The 16,331-nt window shown below is 41.8% G+C and overlaps 1 long non-coding RNA gene across 1 annotated transcript in view; it reads right to left on the bottom strand.

Annotated features, from left to right (window-relative positions):
• Nucleotides 1–16,331, bottom strand: part of LOC102447669 (uncharacterized) — a 139,409-nt gene that overhangs the window by 109,463 nt on the left and 13,615 nt on the right. Inside the window, exon 2 of the long non-coding RNA XR_012906729.2 lies at nucleotides 14,036–14,158. This is a non-coding gene — a long non-coding RNA (uncharacterized LOC102447669). The remainder of the gene's footprint in view (nucleotides 1–14,035; nucleotides 14,159–16,331) is intronic.

Genomic DNA, 16,331 nt, shown 5'->3' with positions numbered 1-16,331 from the left:
GTGAGGTGTCAAATGAAAGCGTATGCTTTACAGATTGTATGTATGCTACTTAGATACTTGTATGATTTTTGTATGTGAAGTTATGAATATGGGCTCTTTTTTTGTATTTTACATGTTCTCTGTCTGGGAGGAAGCAATGAGTCTGCACTGCCTATTGCAAGGAAGGATTGTTCAGTGAATGGCTGTGCTGATTAGAACCGCTCCATGGACAGTGGCTCTCAGAGTGGCCAATACACACCTGAGGAATGGGTCTGGAAACCTGCAAGCCAGACAGTGCCTCATTGCTACTTGCAGGTGAAACAGACAGGTCACTTGATCATGTGACCAGCTCCAGTTTTGGAGGCACAAGGAATATAAAAATGCAATGAATCTGCCTCCATCTTGTCTTCAGTCCTGCTCCTGATTCCAGATGCATCCTTGCTAGGGACAAGGAGCCGGGAAGGATTTGCTAATCCTTTAATACAGGATGTACACCAGAAATTTTAAGCTAGCATTTTGTAACATCTCTGCTAAGAGCCTTCATCAAGAACTTGGTGATTGTTGTAATGTATTATGCTTAATAATCTCACTCTCAATCCTTTTCTTTCTTTTTATTAATAAACCTAGATCTAAAAGACCGGTACAGCATGCTCTTTTGGGTAAGATCCCGAGGCATAAATTGACACAGGATCCGCAGTTACGAACGGGGTTTGCTGCCCATCTCCCTGGTCTGCTGAAGACAAGCAGACCAGGGAGACAGGAAGCAAAGCCTCTGAGGACGCCGGCAGTGGGACAGCCGTGGCGCGTCTGGGCTGTCCGCTGCCCGCATGCTCCGTGGCTTTGCTCCACATCTCCCCAGACCAGGGAAATGGGGAGCAAAGCTGGGGAGAATGCGGGCAGTGGACAGCCCAGACGCGCCGTAGCTGTCCTGCTGACAGCGTGTTCCGCGGCTTTGCTCCCTGTTTCCCTGGTCTGCTGGAGACCAACAGACCAGGGAGACAGGGAGCAAAGCAGAGCAAAGCCGCGGAGCATGCCAGCGGGACAGCCCAGACGCGCAGCAGCTGTCCCGCTGCTGGCGTGCTCCGCGGCTTTGCTCCGCTTTGCTCCCCGTCTCCCTGGTCTGCTGGAGACCAGCAGACCAGGGAGACAGGGAGCAAAGCCGCGGAGCACGCGGGCAGCAGGACAGCCACTGCGCGTCTGGGCTGTCCCGCTGCCCCCGTGCTCCGTGGCTTTGCTCCGGACGCCTGTGGTACAGCAGCTAGGGCGCTGCCGGTTGGTCCAGTAGCGCCGCTCTGGGCGCTACTGGACCAACCCGGCAGCACCCCAGATGCTCTGCCCCAGGCGTCCTGATTCAGCCACTGCTGGTCAGTTTCAGCAGCGGCTGAATCAGGACGCCTGGGGCAGAGCAGCTTGGGTGCTGCTGGGTTGGTCCAGTAGCGCTGAGGAGCGGCGCGACTGAAGCAACCCAGCAGCACCCAAGCTGCTCTGCCCCAGGCGTCCCCAAGTCAGCCGCTGCTGAAACTAACCAGCGCTGACTACAGGAAGCCCGAGGCAGAGTTGCTCTGCCCCGGGCTTCCTGGAATCAGCCGCTGATCAGTTTCAGCAGCAGCTGACTTGGGGACTCCTGGGGTTCTTAAGTTGAATCTGTATGTAAGAACTGGCGTCCAGATTCAGCCTGTTGAAACTAATCAGCGGCTGATTCCAGGAAGCCTGGGGCAGAGCAACTCTGCCTCGGGCTTCCTGTAGTCAGCCGCTGGTCAGTTTCAGCAGCAGCTGAATCTGGATGCCAGTTCCGACTTAAATACAGATTCAACTTAAGAACAAACCTACAGTCCCTATCTTGTACGTAACCCGGGGACTGCCTGTATAACCTCTCACCTGTGTGTAAGGTCTGGGTCTAATTGTGGCACAAGGGACCCTGGTGTGTTTAGTGGTTTTGCTCGTGGGGCTTCTTGCTGACTGGAGTGGCGGCTGAAGTGCTCTGTGTGACTGGTTTGTTGTCTATATAGGAAAGTTCTCCAGTTGAGGGCTGTAAGTAGTCCTGGTTTTGAGCAACTCGCTCTGATCCAATGTTCTCAGTGATGCCTAACCCCAGCCCGGTATATTACAGTGGGCCCCAAAGCAAAGTTCCTACACTATAATTTCAGGTTCATCTCTTACAAGTAATTATGAATAATTCCCTGAAAGTGTCCTAACATAGTAAAATTCCCAAACAAAGATTTGGAAAAGAGGGGTCTGAAGTTTAAGTACCTGAAGACAGTTGAATAACTTTATATATTTAAAAAAATACAGAACCTTGCTGCCATCACGCAAGACACTGCAGTATTACCATGTTCTAAACTGTAGAATTTGAGATCATTATTGCAGAATACAAATGTCCAGTGGCAATATCTTCATTGTATGTCTTCATAGCCATGTACAGAGTCTAGGACTAAGGTGAAAAAAGATCAGATGGTCTGAAAAACCTTCTCCTTTAATGGTCAGTTAATCCTTTGTCCTTGCAGTATTTCCCATCTTCTTCTTCTAAAGTGAGCAAACTAAGTTCTGCCCTGACCTACACACGACATCTGTCCAAAGGGATTGCATGGAAGCATGAATCAGGGCAGAATTTGGCTCAGCACTAGATAGTGATGTAATATTTAAAATACATTTTTATCAGTTGAAGGATACATCTTTCTATTACAAATATTGAAAAATGGCCACCAGGGATCCACCTATTGTTATTCTCTCTTTAGCCAAACACAAGATTAAGAACCTAAAACAAAAAGAAAGACTAATATTGTCATTGCTTATAGAGGTGTAACTTGGATGATATCTTTCCTCTCTGTTTAACAAGGAATTCAACTGGCTGCTGAGTGCTCGCAGGCTGAGAGTGTGTGACAAGACTTGATTGGCAGCCCGTAGGCTGTGTGAATGTCACTGAGCTGATAAACATTCACTCTTTGCAGAAGAAGCGGGAACGGAGAGAATTGGCTGTCTCATGAATGGTAGACCTTTAGAAGCTGTAAAGCAGCAGCATTGCAGTCACATGCCAGCCTTATTTGGCAGACGACAGCTGCAGACATCAAAGAGGAGAAGAGAGCAAAAGGAAGGTAGAGAAAACCTGAGGTAAAAGGGAATTGAGTCTGCAGTATTTTTATGAGATGGGTTACTTTCTATTAAAACCTGGTTTGTTTATAGTCTCATGTTATCAGTTTGCATGACTATTAAAAAAAATCTGCAAATATCTGAAATTTTAAAGCCCCAGAGCTGCACCAAGTAAGTGAAAGAGGTGGGAGCCAGGTAGCACACAATGAGTGCACAATATTTACTTCATCATTACAACATGCTGAACCTATTTTACAGGGTATATGGAAATATAACCCACAGCTGCATTGACTGCTCAGTATTGGAGAAAGGGCCTATTAAGACTGAGAAAGCTTTCTGGCTGAAGAGCAGTTTTTTGCTCCATACTAACCCAACACTGAGCTAAAGGGAAAGGCAATTTGGCAAAATATGCTGGTATGTGTTTATAACAGAGACCACACATGTGGGCTGGGGTGGTGCAAGTTTATGAATCAGTGCTATGTAGTCCACATTACATGTTAGTACAATGTGGCCTTGAACAATACCTGTATATTAACTGATATAGAATGATAGAATGGCTTTATGAAAATAGATTAGAGCACAACACTGAAAATACATTTTTGATGAAGGAAGGAAAGAAGGAAGTAAGGAAGTAACCAGCTGTACATGTTTGGGACCAAATTTTCAAGCGGAGGCACAAAAATATGAGCGGGTTTGATTAGGCTGACAGTGCTGCTCAAAACGGTTAAGTATTTTACAAATGTTTCAAAAGACAAAATATTTTGTTTGAACTTTTCTGTAAAATTCTTGCTTTAAGGTTTTCTTGCTGCATTTTTCTCAACAATTCAAGTAAAAAATAATAATTAAAAATAAACTCTCACTCTGATTTTAACTTCCCCTCCCAGTCTAAAACTAATCAGTTTTACCAATTGAAAAAAATCCCAGCAACATTACATTTGTCATTAAAAATCATTTTCAAATGATTTTGATACAAAAAGTACGTTTGCATGAAAACAAGATGTTGGAAAGGTTAACTAGTTCTAGTCACAAAACTTTAATGGCCATGGACAAACCAAAATGGAAGCATTCTTACAACTATACATGCACATAAATCATGATTTGAACAGGCATTTTGGGGTGTGTGCACACCCACAGTGGCCATATGTCTGCTTGAAAATGTGCCCCTTCATAATCTTCTATTTTCTCTGTATACAAAGGGCTGAGACTTGTAGGACACTGAGCCTTCTGGCTCTTATCCAGCAAGCAATTAAGTATGTGCTGAATTTAAAGCACTTTAGTATTTCATTGAAACTTGTGATTGTTCACATGTATAAAGTTAGGCATATTTTCCTTAAGCATAACGTAAGCACTTTGTTGGATGAGGGTCAGAGGGCTTGGCACCTTGCATGATCAAGCCCTAACAGAACTAGCTGAGGTATAGCCAAGATAATTGATTCTGATTTGAAGAATTAAATATTAAATTATTTATCTACACACACACACACACACACACACACACCTAAAATTAGGGTGAATCATGCCATCAGAAAATGTCAGATGTAAGATGTACTGGACTCTTTCATAATTTGCTTCCCCACCAGTATTTCAGGGAATAATAATAATAAAAAAAGAACAAATCCAAACAAAAACAAAAATTCCAAAACCCCACCCTAATCCACCTGTTTCCCTCACTTTTGCTCTTCTAATTGTTTTAGGTTCTTCAAAGCAGAACTTTCCATTATGCTCTTTGGCCATCTAGTATAATATATACACACACAGTACAATAAGGGATAGCTGATGCAGAGCTAGCTTTAGATTTTGATTTATCTGGCGATAGACCCCTTTCAATGTTTGTTTTTAAATGAACATTTAGATAACACATAAATTCAGCATGAAAAATGCTAAATGTTCCCTTTTAAATTCTATAGATGTCTGGCTTCACTTACAGTATCATTTACCACAGAATACTTTTGTCACACCCCTCACTTATACATGTTGATTATATATATGCATATTTCTATATTTGTACTGCTAGGAGAAAAATGGCTATTGTATTTGGGTAAAGTTAACAGACATTAAGGTTCTTGTTAGAATTATTACGTATCCTTAGTGTGCAATTTCTGTAGTTTGTGATGTTGGGGGAAGAGTTTTACTAACATGTTTAATGGCACACCGTCCCTTGAATTGCATATTGCAGCCCTAATTGTAACTTAATCATGACTTCTGTGTACATGCACACATACACACACATACACTTTTAAAAATCTCTAATTTAATACAATGTAAACCCATTCTGTATAAGTATGGTTGCCAAGTTTCTAATTGCACAAACCTGACCCATTGCCTACCTCTTCCCCGCCCCTTCTCCAAGACCCCACTCCTGGCCTGTCCAGCTCCGCTCCACTTACTCCAATCCTCCGTCCTTCTGTTGCTCACTCACCCTCACTCACTTTCACTATGCTGGGGCATGGAATGGGATGTAGAAGGGGGTGAGTGCTTTAGCTTTAGCTGAGGGCATGGACTCTGGGGTGGGCTCAGAAATGAGGTGTTTTGGTTGCGGGAAGGGGCATGGCGCAGAGGGCTGGAGTGGTGGAAGTGGTGAAGCTGTGGCGGGGGTGCTGGATTTGGGATTCAGGAGGGAGCTCTGAGCTGGGGGGCCAAAGGTTTGGAATGTGGAAGCAGCCTCAGGGCTGAGGCAGGTGATTGAGGTATGTGCTCTGGCTGGCAGTCTGGCTCCTGGATGAGGCTGGGGTTGAGGGACTGAGATATAGCAGGGGGCTCTGGGCTGGGGCAGGGTTTGGGCTCTGGGAGAGGGTTTGAGATGCAGGCTCTGGGAGGGAATTTGGGTGTGGGAGGGAACTCAAGGCTGGGACAGAGGGTTGGAGTGTGAGAGGGGGTTCCGGCTCAAGGAGTTTGGATATGGGGTTCGACTAGGCATGTGAATAGGTAACTGGTTAACCTTGACGGGGTGGTGGGAGTTGGGAAAACCCTGTATGGGGTTGGGAGATGGGAGCCTCGCATTTGCAGGAAGGCCAAGAGTGGGGATGGTAGTTGAGTCGGCAGCCCTGTGCCAGGCCAGGAACCAGTAGCCCCAAGAGCTTGGGGCTTTTCCTGCTGGGCTGAAGTGGTCCCCACTGGAATTCTGTTTAATCGGTTAACCGATTAAACCTAACGTTTAACAAATTAACTGATTAACCAGGATTTTACATCCTAGTTCTGATCTGGGGCAGGAGGTTTGGGGTGCAGACTCCAGCTGGGCAGCGCTTACCTCAGACAGCTCCCAGGCAGTGGAGCACTGAGGCTAAGGCAGGCACCCTGCCTGCCCTGGCTGTACATTGCTCCCAGAAAAAGCCAGCTTGTTCAGCTGGCTGGGAACCAAGACCAATGGGAGCTGCAGAGGCATGTTGAGGTGAGGGACAGCATACATGGCTTTACTGGCTGCCCTCTGCCTAGGAGCTGGAAGGAAATACTGGCCACTTCCCAGAGCTGTGTGGAGCCAGGGCAGACAGGGTATTTACCTTAGCCCTGCTGCGCCACCAACCAGACTTTTAATGGCCAGTTAGCGGTCCTGAATGGAGCTTCCAATGTCCTTTTTTTTGACCTGGCATTCTGGTTAAAAACAAGACACCTGGCAACTCTATGAACAAGAGATGCATTTTTTTTCCCAGAAGGGAAAGGATTTTTTACTTCTTCCTGCCGGGCTACATTCCACAACCAACTCTCCAGTACTGTAAACAGACTCCAAATGCCCCTCACTGCATGGCTCCACTCCCTGGCCTCTTCTCATTCTCCTTCTGAAGCACCAAACCTTGGCTCCAATTCCACTGGCAGGTAGCAGCCCTGGTCCTCAAGTCATTTATACCCCTTAACTCACCAGCCATTTTCCTTGATCCCTACATGCCAGGCCTCCAGTCCAGTCTCCTTCTGCTTATGTCTGAAATAAGGAAGTCCATCTTCACGGGACCCAATTAACCCACGCACCACAGCTCAGAGCTTTTTCTCCACTGGCTGTTTCCCCTGACCACACTCTCAGATTCAGTGCTCACCAGTGCCTCACTCAACTCTACCGCTACCCTGACTGGCACTTCCAGAATACAGCTAAATCCTCATCACTTACAATTTTAAGTTTTAATTGCTTAGTAATGAAAATTTTAATTGTTGAGAGATTAAACCTTTAATTGCTAAGTGGCTGGCGGAGTTCCAGTCCACAGAAACCAAGATTCACTAACACGACATTTTCTTTCAATGCCCTTTGGATGAAAAATACACTATGATCAGGTGTGTATAGTCTTATCTGCATGCCAGGCATTTGGGGTTCTTACCTGTTGCAAAGGCAGAGAAAAAAAAGTGGCCAAAAATCATGGCATGTAAATGCAAAGCCTGGCTAATTTTGGATTAAATACCCCATAGAAATTTACACAATTTCCAAATTCTGCAGAAAGATCCTCATCTTAACCTTTTATTAATCACTTATATTTTAAAACAATTTTTTTCTTCCAGTCACAAATTAAGGGGGAGGGGAGGAAAGACAGAGAAAGCAGCACTTAAAGTGGCATAGTCTTCATATGGAGTCATTACTGAGCTTTCATCGTAATGGACAGGAGAAATCAGCTTAGGTACTGTATGGTCAGGAGAAATTCCTCCCTTCCCCACAAAAAAAAAAAAAAAAAAAAAAAAAAGGACACACCTCAACTGCCATAAACTAAGTGAAAAAATAAAACCAGTGACACTAGTTTTCTTTAAATCAGAGGAAGTACCAGTGGACCTGTAATAGATCAGTCCTATATAGGATACACATTCTGCTCTTTTATATTAGTGTGGCAATGCTTCATCACAATGCTAACCAGGCTGCCTGAGAGGCCAGAGAGGACATATGTCAGCCTGCTGGGATCAGCCAGCCAGGCTTCAAGTGCTAACTAGTTGCAAGCTGGAGTGGATGCTTGGATGCCTCACAGTCTTCTATCTTGGATGCTTACTGGCTTCCAGTTTGGCAGATCACTAGTGTTTAGATTCCGTAAGGGAGCAGTTGTGAAAACAAATAAAACAGGGCATGAGACCTAGTCTCAACAACCTGATGTTCCTAGTGTAACTTTAACGCTTCCTCTAGTCTCTTTTTCAGGGAAGGCTTTGCAGAGGGCTCAAATTGTGTTCCCCAAACTGAAGCGAGCATGGCATCTCTCACCTCCCTAGCCACAATATGAGAAGTTTCTGGTATTCTGACGTTCTGTCAGTTTTTAATGCAAACTCTAGAAGATCATGGACACTACACTGCACAAACGGAAGAAGATAAATCACAGTTACTTCGAGCTAGCTGACAGCAGTTTAAGCAGCTACAATCATCAACCGCCAAGGGAGTTTCTTCTTTTATCTTACTAAATGCAAAAGTAGACTAGGACCTGGTAATATCACTGGACTATCAAGAGTCCTGCTTTTTACATAAATATCAGCAAGCAGTAAGTACATTCTGTTGACGAAATGTAATAAAACAAAGACGGTTTCAAATATGACCATTCCCTGATGCATTCTGTAGGCCCGTCTTACTCACTTATTGTGTGCTGCTGAGATTATAAGGTTTGCTTTTATCTGTCAGAAATCAATATTTCAAACATCGGATAAAAGAGGAAATTGAACTGGGAATAGGCTGAAGTGCTGTAAAAACTACAAAGCACAATTATCAAAAAGCACTTAAAGTACTTAATAGGACACACATATAAAAATGCTCAAATTAATGTCAGGGAACTGTAATGAGAACTTTTTCTATGCTTTTTGATCCAAATGCAATGTAATTCGAGTACAGCCCAGTCAATCAATACAGTTTTCAATTTATATGAAACTCTAAGGATTTCTAGCAATCCATTTGTTAGATCTGAACCATTATATATGATTGGTTAATATTTCAATTTATTGAAAATACATTATTTTGTGTAAAGTGTTTAACTTGTTGTGGTTTAACTGCTCTAAACAGTCGTGATAAAAATAGGTCTTTGGGTAAACAAAGACTTTATAGTCAAGCTTTTAATAAGCACTTCTCTAACTAGGAGATTGGATTTTAAGGGGAATAGACACCATAGAGAAAAGCAGTAGATTGGGAAGTGATGAGGTGGGACAGAGATGAAGTATACAGGTGATCTTTATCAACATGCATTCAACTGAGAAGGGAATCTTTGAAAACTGTAGAGTTGAATGATTAGTTAAAGCAGAAAGTTCACTGTTAACTTTAGTATTTCCCCTGTAAGTTTGTGTGTTCTGTTTGACATCTTTTATGCTGTTGAATTTGAGGTTATCAAAAATCATCTAATCAGAGTAGAGAGTAGAACAAAGGTGTGTGTGCATGCACACACATATTGCTATCTATGAAAACAGCGGGTGTGGAAAAAAATTATTTGGCATCCATCTTGGATGGTATCATTTCTCTCAAGTGACATCATCACAGGGTTAACCCAGACTAGTGCTAATTAAACATTTATACCAAACCATTTCACCACTTTCTTGTATTCAAGCCGCATATATTGCGTTTAAAACTTCAGCCACTGATGCCTTATTGTCACTTCCTTCATACAACCAAATAACTGTCACGCTGTGGTTAAATGACGAATCCAGAGAAGGGCTGTGCAGTTTCCTCAGTGTCATCTGATTCCTCTCTCCTTTGCCCCACACAGCCAGGACCTGTGAAAATTCTGAGGTTTCTTCCTTCACAACACTTCTGAGATTCAAGCTTTTCTCTCACTCTAGGTCCCCTTATCTCCCATCTTTAATGCTGTAACCTCTGCCTCCTTGCTGCCCACAACCCATACAAAACACAATCATTAAGACAATTTTTCATGTCCACTAATCTAACCAAGTCATTTCCTCTTTGAGTCACTAAGTTCATTCCCCAACACATCAAATATTTGGCTTCTTGTCCTTTAAGGCTCTGCTTAACTCTGCCTGTTCCCAACTTATACATTCATTGCCTTTTCATGATGCCCCTGCCACTCCCTACTGTGAAAGCCAAACCATCCTTTGCATTCTGTTGGGTCTGCTTCTCACTACAACAGGGGTGGGCCATAAAAAAAAAGGCAGCCTGCAGGCCACCATCGCTATGTTTACCTGCACCTCAGCAGGTATTGGAGGTTCGCAACTCTGTTTGGCCGCGAATCACCATTCACAGCCAATGCGAGTGGTGGGAAGCGTCACAGACTGGATGCCACTTCCTGCTACTCAATTAGGCAATGTGTGGTCAACCAGGGCTGCGGAGGTGCAGGTACATATGGAGGTGGGGGCCCACCAGGGACTAACCTTGCAGACCAGATCTGGCCTGTGTGTTGGAATTTGCTCACCCCGAGACTATAATAACCTTTGTGCTTTCAATCATCAGGAAGTTGGTACAGTAGTCAGATACTGGAGTCAAACTGAAGGGCAGGAGCTGGATACCTCAGCAAGGAGTCAATGTGGAGTTAGAAGTCAGGAGCCAGAGTCAAAGGTCAGATGGAAGGTAAGGAACTGGAGCAAGCAGGCTTTCTAGCAAGGAGGGACTCAAGGCAGGAGAAGGGCAGAGGCAAGGCTGGATGCAAGGTAGAAGCAGGAGGAACAAAGTATCAGAGGAGTAGGCACAGTTGTAGGCATGAGCACTGAAAGGCCAGTTGGCACCGAGAGGCCAGCATTGCTGCCTTAAGGGCCAGCTTGCTGGTCCTGGCAGCCACTGAGGAAACCTTCTGCAGGCCAGCTGTACTGATAAGTTACCCAGAGACTTGCTCAGCAGGATGTAGTTGAAAGCCAATGTATTAAATATTATTAAGATTTATATTTCCAGAAGAACAGAAATTCAAATATTCATACACAAGTGGCACACAACAAACATGCATGCACACCCAGAAGATGCATTTGCACACACATTACGGGGAATATGCGTACTACCCATATGCATTTGGGTCAAATCCTGCAGTCCAAAATGTCACTGAAGAAAATAGAAGTGTTGCTTGAGTAATGGCTTCAAGATTTGGAATTCTAGATGGAGAGGAAGGATAATATTGTGAAAGTCAGGAGATCTGGGCTTAACTCCTGCATCTTCCACTAACTTCCTGTGTGACCCTGCACAATTCACCTCCCTGGACCCTTATTTGTAAAATGGGGATAATATGTCCATTGTTCCACAATTTGTCCTATTTGTCTATTTAGACTGTAAACTCTTTGGGTAGAGAGGGCTCCTCAAAAGCACTATGGGAGTCAGGCAACACTAATGCAAACAAACAGAAGCAAAATTCTTTATGAATAAAATATACACTATGGCTACGTCTAGACTGGCCCCTTCTCCGGAAGAGGCATGCAAAGCAGGCAAATCAGAATAGGGAAATCCGCGGGGGATTTAAATATCCCCCGCGGGATTTAAATAAACATGGCCGCCGCTTCTTTTCCGGCTTGGGGAAAAGAGCGTCTAGACTGGCGCGATCCTCCTACTTGCAAGTAAGAATAAGAGATCCTCCGGAAAAGGGCTTTATTCCGGAGGATCGCGCCAGTCTAGACTCTCTTTTCCGGCTTTTCCCCAAGCCGGAAAAGAAGCGGCGGCCATGTTTATTTAAATCCCGCGGGGGATATTTAAATCCCCCACGGATTTCCCTATTCTGACTTGCCTGCTTTGCATGCCTCTTCTGGAGAAGGGGCCAGTCTAGACGTAGCCATATGGTTCGACTCTACAACTATTACTTCCTCTGATTAGTGCTCACTCAGCGAGCTTGATTTTCATTAAATGTACCATTCAAGGTAACAGTTGCAAAATGTGGTCCTGTGTATATTAAACCAAAGCTAATGCATTAAAATGAAACTGGGGAAACTGGAAACATTTGTGGAAGGGGACGAATGGCATTTTTCCAACCAAAGGAGAACAAAATAGATAAGACAAAGGAGTTGAACAAGTAATTGGATATCATGTTAGTTCTAACTCTTTCTGATATTGGCTGTGTTAAGATTCCTGATTTAAGACAAGTCTTTTTTAAACCTTACCTAAACATAAATACAAAAGGCATAGGTAATAAAAGAATAATTTGCTTTAAAAATGTGCTGAGTGGAACTATATGATCTGTTAAGGCAATTGCCATTATGGCAGTTGTAAGTTACCATATAATATTTTTCCACAGATGTTTCCTCCATCGGCTCTTACTGTATTTTTCCTTCAATTATTAAATATAGACTTAACCTAAAAAGCAAATACACTTGTCTTTACATGCACTTGAATTGTAGCTGCCATTTAAAACCAATCAATGTCTTCTTTAGTACTTAAATAGCTTGTTTGCAAAACGGCTCTTCTAGGAAAATTTGCACTGCATTCAAGAAGAAAATATATTTCTCATCCTATGAAAAGCTCATAATAAAGAGAGTGGCTTGATTCCTCTTATCTCTCCCAGATTTTAGAGCAGTACAATAGCATTGATTTCAAGGGTCCACACATTTATAACTGGATTTACTTCTGATTTATACTAATATTCAGACCCAGGAACAGGAAAAATCATCATAGGTTGTACTCTACACAACACCTCTGAAAGATCTCTGAGACTCTGCCTGAAAATCTTTTGGAATTCTTAGAGAATCTAAAATACATATAAAGGTCCATTTTGAAATTATTGTGTGCTGTTTCAGCCTAACTCACTTTCATTGACATTAATGGGGATTTGAACAGTTAACTCACCCCCCGTACAACCAATGCTTCCAATATAGAGTCCTTGGAAATATCCTACTATTCTCACCCTTAATTGTAAATGTCCAAGTGCATAAAATATGAGCCAAATTCTGATTTTCCATATAGTGGCAGAAGTCTAGAGTATTTCTATTAAAACAATTGATGCAATCTAGAGCCACATCAAAGTTGTGACACATCACAGTTGACTCAGTTTCTAGTTCTGACACTATTTCACAAACAGAACTTTTGCCAAAGTCAGTGGAGAGGTTTGTATAAAATGCAGTGACAGGAGTGAGCCCCCATAGGCCATATGTTTGTCTTCATTTTCATCAGATAAACGTCTATCAATGTATTAAATATATTGGAATTAATTCAAATTAGGCCTTGGTTTATACTTATTCAACCTCACTGATTTCACTGGAGTGGCAATTATGTAACCAAGAGCTAATGTTAATCTTGTGAACTATAAAAATTATAGTAAAATGGTATTGTAATTTTTATGTTAGATTAGATTACAGAAAATTGGAAAAATATTCATAATTGTAACTGGAAAATTCAAGAAATGTGCTACTTACATCCTGATTGCTTTTATGGTATCCATTCACATAATTCTGTGATGAATTTTGCAACTCACATTTGCAACATAAACTTGTCCAGAGTGTGTTTTGTGTGACACATTCTGACTGCTATATGTGGGCTTCTACACTTTTCTATAAATGTATGAATTTTTTATCTAATGAATAAAAAAAATATGGGCCATATTTTCAAGAATCTTATGGACATGCAATTGCCTATTCAAAATGGACATGTAGTTGCGTACACCTAATTATCATTACTGCAATGCAAGTTGGGTAACTACATAAACAAATAATCAAAATTAACAATTGACATGTGGTTAGACAAATTTACATGAACAGCGGCAATAATAATGTCTGCATATTAGGCACCCTACTACATGCTTAACATACACATGCTAATCTGTGGGGTGTTCTGCTCCCCTTTAGGGATGTCTACAATTCTACGCTGTGCCTGAGATCAAGTCTTCCAGCTTTGGTAGACAGGTTTCCACTAGCAGTGCTTGTGCTAGTGCACTAAAAATAGCAGTGTGAACACTACAGTGTGGGCTCTATAACCCTGACTGCTATTTTTAGTAAACTAGCTCAAGTCCTGCTAGCCTGAGTGCCTAGCCAAGCTAGGATCCATGCTCTCACCTGCTGTGGTGACAATCCCTTCGTGGCTGGAAAAGGCACATTTGTGAATACCTGCATTAGGAAAGCAAAATGCATTCACCATGAAAAAACTGTCTTATAATGAAGAGGAAGACTATGAACCACATACCTCTATAGTGAAGACTAAAAATATATGCATGAACACACTCACGTCAGTAGATTATTTCATGCAGGCAAAATGCTCACATATTTAAATGAGCAGGGTTCATACTTTTTTCACTGCAAAAATGATCTATGGAGAAGAAATAGATAAAATAAATTAGAAGAAAGTAATAAAATAGATTGTAATTGGTTCTAATGAAAGTGTATAGAGATCTGAAATCATTCAGGCTTCATCAGGAGAGGGAGGTAGAATTATAGTCCAAATATGGGGTTCATGACTTTCCACAAAATAATATCATGCACTGAAAAAACATTCACCTCCAGTAGACTGAAGCCCTGCTCTTTTGGCAAATTACATGGTTCTGATTTAATCCTTTAGCTTGCAGCAGGCAGCACATGCCAATTTACAGCATTCACTTATTACTGTTCATTATTTAATAGCATTGCTTTAACTCTAGTGTGATTGTCTTCATTGTTGAATAGTTTCCAGAATCACTCTTACAATTTTGTGTTTTTCACAGTTCTATTCCAGGGCTTACTAAACAGCTTCACACCTGCTCACTGAATATAATATTGACTCCAGTCTAGTGCATAACAATGAGCGGCTAAATGAATTTTCCTGCTCAACTTGTCCTATATAGGCCATCACTGAAAACTTGGTTTTCTTTTTGTAATCAAACAACCATCGTGTCAGCTAATGTAACTTGGTCATATCTTAAATATGCTGTTTCCAAAAGGAAAACGTGTCACTTATGGGGGAAATGTCTGGATACCAGGGTATAAACAATCATTTTTATGTTATGGAAAAAATAATTTCATTTCCAATGTCAAACAAAAAGTAAAATTTGCAATCTAGAATACAGCAGAGTCAGAAGAAATATTGCTAATGCATTTCTAATGCAAATAATTTGTGCTGTCTAGAAATGGACATATACCATGGGAGTTGCCAGACCAGTGGGTCCATTTAGAATAGAGACCTGTACCATATGCTTCAGCAAGAAGGAACACCAAACTTAGAAATTATGTGACTTGGTACCTAGTCTCATTACATCTTTTTAATGGGAAAAATAAGCAAGACTAAATGAGGTCCTAATCTAGTGAGGTACTGAGCATTCTGAGCTGCCATTGAATTTACCCCATCTACCAGGAAACAAACAAAAATAATAAATTACTTAAAAGTAGATAATCTTCTGTCACCTGAGGATCTAGCTAGTAACTGAACATTTCCAGTTTATATTGGTTTACATAATCAATTCCCTTGTTGCGTATTTTGAATTTCCTTTACTTTCCAAGATTACAATTGTAGTTGATCTTTAATTAAATATTTCAATTAAGTGACCATTTAGGAATTATATGTACACATTGTAAATCATTGGCACACTAGCAGCAATGGACCTGAATCTTCCCTTAGGCTGTGTCCAGACTCAGGGTTTTTTTTGAAAAAAGTAGCCTTTTTTCGAAAAAATATCACCTGCGTCTAGACTGCAGCCGCGTTCTTTCGAAATTAAATCGAAAGAACGCGGCATTCCTTTCGACGGCGGTAAACCTCATTTCACGAGGAAGAACGCCTTTTTTCGAAAGTGCTCTTTCGAAAAAAGGCGTTCTTGAATGCCAACAGGGCTTTTTAGAAAGAGAGCATCCAGACTCACTCGCTGCTTTCTTTCGAAAAAGCGGCTTGCTTTTTCAAAAGTACTGCTTGCAGTCTAGACGCTCTTTTTCGAAAGAGGCTTTTTCGAAAGATACTTTCGAAAAAGCCTCTTTCGAAAGAGGCTTGCAGTCTAGACATAGCCTTACAGGTTTAGTGAAAGGCCTTTCTTTAGAAGAAGTATAGAAAACGTCGCCATTTACAAAAGAGAATTTTGTAAGGATATTCATTTGAAATATTCAAGTATTTCCTCCAGTAAAGGGAATTTTAGGAAGGTGACTGAAAAACTAATCCAACTATTTTTTCATTGCTCTTTTTCACTGTCTAGACTAAAATAATGGGAGTTCAAAATTATAGATTAATCCTTCTGTTCAAACAAGGTGGAAGGAGACAAGATTAAGAGGTATACTTGGTTCTAGTCTATAAGTATCTACATGGGAAACAAATATTTAATAATGGCCTGCCTCTTCCATCTAGTTGAGAACGATATACCCTGAGCCAATATCTGGAATTTGAAGCTAGACCAATTCAGACTGGAAAGAAGATATAAATTTTTAACAGTGAGAGCAATTAATCATTGGAGCAATTTACCAAATGTCATGGTGGATTCTCTATCACTGACAATTTTTAACTCAATATTGGATGTTATTCTAAGCCA

The sequence above is a fragment of the Pelodiscus sinensis genome, chromosome 12, assembly GCF_052426305.1.
Source record: "Pelodiscus sinensis isolate ZL-2025 chromosome 12, ASM5242630v1, whole genome shotgun sequence".
Lineage (NCBI taxonomy): Eukaryota > Metazoa > Chordata > Testudines > Trionychidae > Pelodiscus > Pelodiscus sinensis.
The sequence above is the reverse complement of the archived record's forward strand: the minus strand, read 5'-3'. Positions and strand labels throughout refer to the sequence as shown.